Here is a 10,752-nt window from a genome sequence, read left to right on the forward strand (position 1 = left end):
ATTCACAGCTAACCAGAGATATTGGTGCATCTATGTCTTCAGCGATCTTAGCCTGAAGGCAGATTTGGTTAGCTCAGAAATCCTTGCCGGAAACTATTCGGAAGGAATTGACTAATATGCCAGTAATTCCTGGTAGAGTGTTTCACCCTGACTCTCAGTCCTTGTTAGATACTGCTGATCAAGCAAGATGCAGAAGAGAATCAGTCCAACCAACATGTGGTTATGTTGGACCCACTAGATATGGCCATAAAAGTTCTCAGCCCTTTCAGCCCTTACACTTTCCTCGTTCAGAACCTTGGGGGTATGACAGAAGACGAACTAAGGGTTATCAGTCCCATGATAGGGGCACCAGACAATCTTATCAAGCTCCCCAATCTGACCAGTTTCACACTCCAGCTACGGGAGGATCCCTGAGGAAGCGTACTCCCAGGGGTTCCAAACCCCAGGGAGGCCCTGCATAACGGTCTTGGAGTCGCCGGGACATGCTCCCAACTACGCCTGGACAGTTGGGAGAAGTGCACATCAGATCCCTGGGTCCTAGATATCATCAAGAAAGGATACAGGATACAGTTCCGGTGGCGTCCTCCTAGTTTTTTAGGGGTTCATATGACCATAGTCAAAGACCCAGTCCAGACACAAATTTTAGCCAACGAGATTACAACTCTATTGCAGAAAAGGGCAATTGTTCAGATAAGCACCAGCGAACAGCTCACTGGATTCTTTCGAATTATTTCCGGGTACCAAAGAAGGATGGTGGACTTCGGCCCATTCTGGACTTACGACAACTGAACCGATTCATAAAAGTGTTGCCTTACAAAATGTTGACAACAACACAAATTCTAGAATCTATAGAACCAGGAGAATGGTTCACTTCCATAGACTTCGTGCTCAAGAGGGTACCACTGGGTTGTCACAAAGTTTTGCTTGTGTCCCCAAGATGGCCCGAAGAAACACTGGTTCCCGACACTTGTATGTTTGGTTCAAGGTCATCCTTTGCAGCTACCGAGTAAGGACACATATTTCCACGTGCCCATCTGTCAAGATCATCACCCGTTTCTTCACTTTGCCTTTCAAGATCGGATTTACCAGTTCAGGGTCATACCATTTGGCCTTTCATTGTCTCCAAGGGTCTTCACCATGGTGGTTTCAGCAGCCTTCGTCCTCTTCAGTGTGCAGGAATAAAAATTCTAGCATACCTGGACGACTGGTTAATCTGTGCTCCTTCTCGCAGTCAAGTCATGAAGGACACGGAAATGGTAATTCAACATGTCCAGGCTCTCGGTCTCAAAGTAAACTGGGACAAGAGCAATCTAAGTCCTCGACAACAGACAGTGTTTGTGGGGATTTCGCTGGATTCCCAACTAATGATGGCATCTTTATCTCCCCAGAGGGTGATACAATTGTCCAGTCTGGCTCAGTCATTTCCAGCAGTTGTTGGGTATGATTGGAGCGGCAGCGATTGTGATTCCCCGCGGTCTTCTCAGAGCCCATCCACTACAAAGGTGGGCGAACAGCATCAATTTACATCCCAAACATGTAAGGATGCGGGTTACACGGAGGTGTATCCAGATGTTACACCCTTGGAAGAACAAGAATTTACTATCACTAGGGGTTCCTTTAGGGAACATCCCAGCAAGGCGGTCTGTGATAACAACAGATGCCTCTCTGACGGGATGGGGAGCAGTTTGGGAATGCAGGTCTTTCAGAGGATTTTGGGAACCTCCCTGGACCTTAGAGCACATCAGTGTGCTGGAGCTCAGGGTAGTTTACCTCTCTCTGATTACTTTTCTCCCGTTATTGCAAAACAGACATGTTTTGATAAGGACAGACAATATGTCCACAGTGTATCACATCAATCACCAGGGTGGCACCAGATCAGCACGATGTCTCCAGGTGACAAAGAAACTACTTTCGTGGTCTTCTCTGAAACTCCTGTCTCTCAGGGCAGTATGCATACCGGGATTTGCGAACAAAGCAGCAGACCTGCTGTCTTGAACTGGACCTCTTCCGGGAGAGTGGTGTCTCCATCCCAAAGTGGTAAGACTTATATGGGGACAGTTCGGTATAGCGAAGATCAATCTGTTTGCAATGGCAGAGACAGCTCATTGCAATCAATGGTATTCTCTGAACAACCAGGGAGATCCCCTGGGGATAGATCTCAAGAATGGCCGGAAGAATTGTTGTTTGTTTTTCTTCCTCTACCTTTGATTCCCTTGGTGCTCAAGAGGGTACCACTGGGTTGTCACAAAGTTTTGCTTGTGTCCCCAAGATGGCCCGAAGAAACACTGGTTCCCGACACTTGTATGTTTGGTTCAAGGTCATCCTTTGCAGCTACCGAGGAGAGCCGAATTCCTGTCTCAGGCAGAGGTGCAAATTTAGCACCCGAAGCCAGAGATTCTACAATTGTGGGTATGGCCTCTGCTCAGTCCCTCCCTACGGACTTAGATGAAGCTGTACTGAGGACAATAAATAGTTCTAAGGCACCCTCTACTTGGAGTAACTATTCTAGCAAGAGGCAGATATTCTCAGCATGGTGTCAAGACCATCAGCTAGATGCTACCAGTTGCCACACTAGTTTTGTTCTCCAGTTCCTTCAGTCGTTGTTGAATTCGGGGAAATTGGTTAATATTATAAAGGTCTATATTGCAGCCATCTCACACTTCCATTCGTTAGTGGATGGTGTAAGTGTTGGTAAACAATCTTTGGTGTCTCAGTTCCTGAAGGGTGCGCACCGTTTGTGCCCAGGGAAGGTTATGAGGTCACCTGCTTGGGATCTTACTATTGTTTTGTGTTCACTGGTCGAAGCACCTTTTGAACCCTTGGATCAAGCCAATCTAAAGTTCCTGACATGGAAGACAGTCTTCCTCCTGGCAATATGTTCAGCCAAGATGGTTAGTGAATTGCACTCTTTATCAGTCAGTGAGGACTGTTTGAGATGGAAGGCGGAAAATGCAGGGGTTTATCTTTGGCCAAATCCGTCATTCCTACCCAAGGTCCTTAGACCTGGTACGATAAATCAGGTGATTGAGCTTGATGCTTTTCTCCCAGACCCCCCTTGTTCAGGTACTGGGTTGTATAGCTCTTCTCTATGTCCTGTCAGAGCACTGCATACATACATTGAGTGTACTTGTCCATTGCGACAGTCATATACACAACTATTTGTATGTTTTGACAAGAAGTGTGCAGGCAAGCCTGTGTTTAAGCAACAATTGTCTCACTGGATAGTGGATACAATTTCACAAGCATATTCCAGTCAAAATCTACCTGTTCCTGGTGATCTAGTCGCCCATTCTACCAGGAGTATGGCCACTTCTTGGGTGGCACTTAAGGGGGTAGCACATTGAGACATATGTGACGCGGCCTCTTGGAGCACCCTGTGCACGTTCACAAGGTTTTATAGGATTAATGTTACAAATCCAAATTCTTAGGGGTCTGCTGTTTTATCTGCTGTTAAGTTATCAGAGAAGGGAAATGATATTGGTCCCTCGTGACTCTGTTGGTATTAGTCATCCAGGATAAGACCGTGGTGACGGTCTGAGTAAGGTCGAAATAGATCGTAAGTTATGTCCATAACTATGGATCTATGAGACAGAACGATTACCGGCACCATCTCTTGTCACTCGGGACGAGCTGAGGCATTCCAGGCAGGAGGAAGTGGTTGGTCCATCCGGATGTTATATAACAGCCAACCCCTAAGGTCAGTCACCTGACATTGTTGTTATTAGGTCTCGAGGATAGGCGGAGGAATGACAGTGGTGACAGTCATCGTTCGGTCTCATAGATCCATAGTTATGGACATAACTTACGTTATAGGATATGGAATATGGATATAGCCAACAAATTGGAATTGGGAATCAAGGCCTGTAGTGAAAATTCTGCCTTATTGTCCTGTGTTGACATAATTTCAATTTAAACTTATCTGGAAGCTAATATATATATATATTTTTATAAATAAATAAATAAAAAGGATTATGTTCCATCAAATGGTCCATGAAAGACTCTTATTGCTAAAGATGCTAAATATATGTGCTAAAAGTTAATTTTCGTGAGTGTGTAGGAGTTAGCATTTAATTAGCTTCAACACGCCAAATATTTTATGATTGGCTCTTATTGTGACGTTTAAGGCCATGTCCACACGTACACGGGTATTTTTATAAACTGAGTTTTTCCTTCTTCCTTTTTTAAAAAAATCTCTGTCCACATGAAAACGCAAACGCATGCTATGGTGCACTGTCAAGAGCATGCCAAACCAACAGGTGGCGATATAATCTCAACCGTGAAGCCATGTTGGCCAATCAGAAGCCTGAAAAAGTTTCCAGTAGGCGGAGATAACAGTGCATGCTCCGACGTCTCAAGCCAAAAACTCCGGTTTCGCTGTCTACACAACAACACTGCAACCGGAGTTTTTGAAAATCTTCACCCTGGCAGGCGTTTTCAAAAATGTTTCGTTTCAGTGACCTGGTGCTGCGTTTGCGTGTGGACGAACGGCCAAACTGTGTAGAAAAAGCTGCGGTTTTAAAAATAACTGCGTTTGTGTGGACAGAGCCTAAGTTTTGCTGTTAGAACAGACAAATTGCTTGTTACTGCAAACTTTTCATATCATGTAAGGACATGGTGTAAAACTCAGTTTTTCTTTCTTTTTAAAATTTAATCCATTCTTTTTCAGTTTAAAACATTCTTTCCAAATGCTTATTAAATTTCCTCTTAATTAAGCTGTCATGACAGAGATTATGGTGATGATTTCCATTTCAGAGCTGGAATTCTACAACAATGTGGCAGTAATTCTGTGAGCTTTACCCACAAATACATCATCTCTCTGCTATAGTCATCAGCCATTTTTCACATTTTTCTTGAAATAAAATGGATGCTTCACTGGTGCCGTTTGGGATCAACAGCTCTGAAGAGAAATGTTCTCTCAGTTGTGAAGCCCAGGAATGGAGAATTTTTCATCATGAGCCGATGGTCTGTTTTTCTCTCATTCACATTCAATTTGGGGCTCATTGGATCCAGCTGAGTCCAACCATGAGGCTTATTTAGAGGCAGCCAGAAGATGAGCTACACCAGACAACCTGGCATCAGCCTTTCTACATGCATTATTCGAGCAAAATGGGTCACCCATTTTTATATGGATTATTTTATTTTTATATCTGACCAAAAAAAAAATCATTCAAAACTCCCATTTATTTGGTTGACAAGCTTTGTTGACTCACCTTTTTTTGGCTCGCACATTCTTTCTTCCATCTAAAGTCTTCCTGTCTTAAATCCCTCTGTTATTAAAGGGGTCATATGATGCGATTTCAAGTTTTCCTTTCTCTTTGGAGTGTCATTATTAGATTAAATAGTGTCTGGCTTTATGCTGACACCCTGCCTGCTATCTCCACATCACACACTGGACAAACATTGAAACCCTGGTATTCTGTATGTGTGGTGCGGGTTTAAGACCATTTTAGAGATGGAAGGTCCATGTCTATAGTATACTTCAACTATGACCTATACTGTGGAAAAAAATAGTCTGGATGTACAGTAACACAGAGTGAGGTAAAATGGGTCTTCTGCAATCAACTGAAATTCCAAGAACTTAAAACAACTCTAAGTATAATCAACTATGTTGATTATAATAGAGCCATAGCAAAAGTGGTCCACTTGCTATGTTACCATCCATATATTTTGATGCAAATCAAATATCTCATAAAAGTCAATGGTCGGAAATGCCAAGATGCCCATAAAATCTTAAAATGCACATAAAAATCTTATGTGCTCAATTTACCCTTCGCAAATTTACCAAATACATTTCTCAATGCACAATAAAAGAAACTCATGACTTTGCTTTAAAAGATCATGTGACTGGATAATTGGACTAACCAGGGGTGCGTTTCCCAAAAGCATCGTTAGCTAACTTTGGTTGTTAGTTCCATTGAACTCTATTGGTAACAATGGAACTTGCGACCATAGTTGCTTTTGGGAAACGCACCCCAGAGCACCAATCTCACCGCACACCATGTCAAATGTTGTTTTAATCATTCTGAAATGCCTGAGCCAAAGTCTGTCATCAAAATGATTTAGCATAATTATTCATAATTACTCATCTCACACGACTGCATTCCCAAACATCATCCACCTCCGAACACAAGATAACATGACACAGTTTGTTATTGTGTTTCATCTATAAGTAATCTACATAATCTATAAATCATCTATAATTTAGGAAAAAAGATCCACAGGCTTTTCTGGTTGCAGTATCTTTCATTTTTGTTTTATTAATACTTTGTACCATTTTCCCAGGAAGTGGCAATTTTGTTCTCTTGAACACATGGGATGGAAACGGTGCTTTATTCGCAAATGTTTTATGTGATCTTCTAATTTTATCCAATTTTGGACTACTATAAGTGTCTCTGCTAATTTTACCATGGAAAATTAAAGGAATACACAGAAAATGACCAATACTTGAGACAAAGTAAAGTTTTCTTTCACTCATAGTCTACTGTTGCAGTGTCTGTCTGCTTCTGATTTCACTCTTTTTCTCTTTCAAATGCAGAATTGTCTTTCTTTCTCTCTGCTGTTTTTTTCTCATAATTTCTGTCCATCTGAATCTGGTATTCATCTTTCTCTCAGCTTTCTATTTGCCCATCTTGATCTAAAATGTTGCGTCTTTGTTTCTGTTTGTATCTCTTTCTTAACTTGGGTCTCTTTTCTCCACAGTTTTGCAGATGATAGCAACATATATATTGCTAACTTTTCATTATTTCTTATTTTTGTTACAGGTATGATTGTACTTGCTTTAATATGTACACAGCTTCACACATAAATCTCAGATGATATCCTACCACAGACAGGGATCAGAGATCGGGCTGGTCGCTATGGCAGTGCCATGTTTGAATGAAAACAGGAGTCTTTTTCCCACCAGTCTGTCTCATGACCCCTGAACTCTTGACCTTGTGTCAACGACATGGCCTCACCTCTACTGTCAAAGTCTTGACAGACTGACTTTATAATACAAACATGCAGCCAAGGCTGCAAACATGACACAACGCTTCACAAATGCCAGTTTCTGGTTTAGGTTCTGCCTTTGCTTTTGTATTTTTAGGTTTCAAATTAAGAGCAGTTTGACCTCTAAAATGGAAGCTAATAGGCTGGAAATCTAATTTAAGGTTGAAGGTTGAGGCATTCACTGGTGCTGAGAGTCACTGGACAAATCTTTTCAAAGATTTTATCTACAGACGTATTAGTCCCTCAGAATTGCTTTGCTATAGAATACTGATCTGAGGTCAGTATATGCACACATCCTTTTCTAGGGCACCTATAGCTACAAATAAATGATATCTTAATATTTTTTTCAGACTTTTGATATTCAGTATTTGTTCTGAAAGAGTTTATGAAGGATTTGTTCAGACAAACCGTCATGTTGACTAAACAACCATGTAGCCAAGTAGATCTAAAATGATTAATGTAAGAATTAAAATTCAGTTAAAGGGGACCTATTATGCAAAATTCACTTTGGACATAAATGTGTGTTGGCAGTGTGTGTACACAACCACCCTATAATGATAAAAATCCACCCACTCCTTTTTTTTTAATCCCCATAAATAATAAACAGTGTCTCCCAATGGCCTATTTTTAGCATTGGTGCTAATGTGACGTCAAATTAGCCACAGGCCCCGCCCACGAATGTTGACAGACACTGCCATTTTAATGTAGAACTGCCCTGAGCGAGTTCACAGCGAGTTGTACACAGTCCGCCATTGCTGCACTGACGAGAATGTCTCCCAAGCGTTTTAGGTGTTCTGTTGCTGGATGTATTAATCCACATAGCTCTCTCCATTTACTCCCGAAATCTGAGCCGCTGAAGAACAGAAATTCGTTTATGTCTGCGCGAATCATTTTACACCGGACTGCTTTGTGAATGAGGGTCAGTATAAAGCAGGTTTTGCACAAAAGTTGCTCCTGAAGGATGGAGCAGTGCCAACTTTTCGTGATCCAGCTAACGTTACGCCATCTATAAGTAAGTATCACATGTTTGTTTTCCGAAATTGCCTTTCTGAAAGAGCTTCTTGGCACTCTGTAAAGCTAATGTTGCTAAAGCTACCATTGTCTGTCTGTTTTCACTGATGCTGCCTTCACGTGCTACCAGAATGATCGTGAATAGGAATGTGGTAGTTAAAAATTGCATATGAAAGCAATGTGAAATCGACCGCTTGAATTTGTCTATTTAGTTCTATACAGACATTTTTTTCTGTACATTCTTAAAAATAAAAGTTTCAAAAGGGATCTTTCGCAGTAATGCTATAGAGGAACCATTTAAGTGTGAAACCCTTTAAGTGTTTTAATAATTTAAAGTTTAAAAACATTTTCATAATCTAAAGAACCGCTATAAAGAACCTTTTGTGCAATGGAAAGATGCCATGGATGTTAAAGGTTCTTCGTGGAACCATAGAAGCCAATAAAGAGTGATTTTTAAGAGTGTAGTATCAATGGCCAAAAACATTTACAGTTACATTTACAGTGATTTTACCATGTGTAATGGATGTTCTTAGGCACAATGCAAAGCAGCAACAGCAGTATGCTAAAAGACACTAATGTTCAGTAAATAGTTACATTAACAATAATAATTGGAATAAAAAATGTAATCCAACAATCTATTATCTGAACTATCTATTTTGTAATAAATTTTTTCAGAAGCTACTGTCACAGATTTTAATCACACAATCAGTGTGTTTATTCCTAATACACTAGAACTGGACCATTGATTTGTTTGCCGCTACTTAAACTGCAATCGCTATTTCACATCAACTAAATAAATAGTCACCTCCTGGAAAGCACCACAGTCTTGTGATTTGTTGACCGGAGGGACCAGTGGAAATTGAGTTTGAGGGAGGAGAGCGATTTGTCCTCCTGTCATTACTTTAACAGAAGTCTAAGCCAACAAAAAGACACGATTTCTTCTTGATAATTATTGTGATTATGTTCTTGGCCGAAGTCAGCTGTCCAGGAAAATTTCCAAATGGATCTCAAGGAACAATAGGTCAAAACAAAACAGTTGCTCCAGTTTGACAACAGTCCACTGAATGTAAATGAGTCCTTTTTCTCTACATGAATTAGGGTAAGACGGTTATCTTGCATTGCAGTGAGAGGCTGGAAGAGCTCTTTTGCTGGGAACACAGAAAGAGCAAATTAAAAAGCAAGTTGGGAAAAAAAGAAAAATCACTCTTCCAAATGCAAAATGTTAAGAGGTGAAACGATGAGCCAGAACATCTGCCTAAAGGGACAAAATGTTTTCACATACAACCTTGCATTACAAAGTAAACTTAAAGCAGTAGTGTGTCAATGTAAAAATATTTTTCCAATCCTAGTTTAAATGCAGAGACAGCTGTGAGTCAGGGTTTCATACGTTTATTTCTCTCAAAACACCTGTTGTTAACCAACGATTATTGACTAATGATGCAAAAAATACAGCTAACAAATAAAAGGTAAACAACACATTTGTTACTCTATGTAGCCCAATATAGTTTAAAGTAACAAGATAAAATCCATAAACATATTATTTTGAAGCTTGATTTCAATAAATAGAATGTTAATAAAGTAGCCACATATGGTAATTATAAGTGCATGTTTCACTGAAAAAACAACATGTAACATTTACTTAATTTTTCTTTTGCAAGTTTTTGCACACATATTTTTAAGTAAAATTTAAGTACAGAATTAAGTAAAATCTACTTAACTAAATTAAATAAAATTAGCAAAGGAAATAAGTAAATTTACCGTGGCCAGTTTGATGATTAATTTCTACTTGATTATTTTATGTTAACTCTGCAATATTCAAGTACATTTCATTCAGCCACGGTTTGTAAACTGTACTCAAAATAGCACTTTAAAAAATCATGCTATTAAAGCATGTGGTTCACTTACAAACATGTAAGTAAGCAATTAGACAACACTGAAAACAATTTGGAGTAGGATTTACTTGAAAAAAGCTTGGAAACAATCTTCACTCAGAAAAGGCTAGTTAATTTACAAAAATTTGACAAGTAAAAGTCTAAACATAATTATTAGTAGCTTTAAATAGACATTTTTAAGTTAAGGTTACTTGGGAATTCCCAGTAAATTTGATTGACTCTTTGTTTGTAAATTTTACTTAAGTAATGCTTATCACTGTAAAAATCAATAAGTAAGATTTACTTAATTTTTCTTTCTTTTGCAAGTTTTCGCACACAAATATTTTAAGTAAAATTTAAGTATTGAATTAAGTAAAATGAAATCTGTAAATAAGCAAGTAGACAGCTTGTTATCCTTTTAAGATAATATGCCCACTCAATGTTTATATATCAGCTTAAATTGAGTACTAATATAGAATTTACTTTAAAAAAAATTGATGCTTGCCTTAAAAAATTATTTTAAATTATTTAATGTAGAAATTACACATGCACTGTATATATGCATTATATATATATATATATATATATATATATAATGTCAAGGAAGTGTCTGTATAATAGGCCTATGCGTCTTTAAAAAAAATATTATTAATTTGCAAGGGCTTGTTTTGTTTGTTTTATGGAGAGCTTGTCTAAACAGGCCAGTAAGAGACTACTAACTACTACTCATCCTTTTAATTACAGAAATGTCTCGTTAAAAATGTCTACAAATTGATCAAACTGATCCGAGATCGTATAACCATAGACACTGATGCAGTGGTTCGCCGCTGCGGGGCGATCTCAATGAACTCGCATGATTCACGGGTTCACAGAGATCGCCCCC

At 39.2% G+C, this 10,752-nt stretch overlaps 1 pseudogene; it reads left to right on the plus strand.

The window, feature by feature from the left end:
* Positions 1-1,673: 1,673 nt before the first annotated feature.
* The window catches only part of LOC107728792 (uncharacterized), a 14,789-nt pseudogene continuing 5,710 nt past the window's right edge, over positions 1,674-10,752 (plus strand).

This window comes from Sinocyclocheilus rhinocerous, unplaced genomic scaffold (assembly GCF_001515625.1).
Source record: "Sinocyclocheilus rhinocerous isolate Xijiao unplaced genomic scaffold, SAMN03320098_v1.1 scaffold1809, whole genome shotgun sequence".
NCBI classification, from domain to species: domain Eukaryota; kingdom Metazoa; phylum Chordata; class Actinopteri; order Cypriniformes; family Cyprinidae; genus Sinocyclocheilus; species Sinocyclocheilus rhinocerous.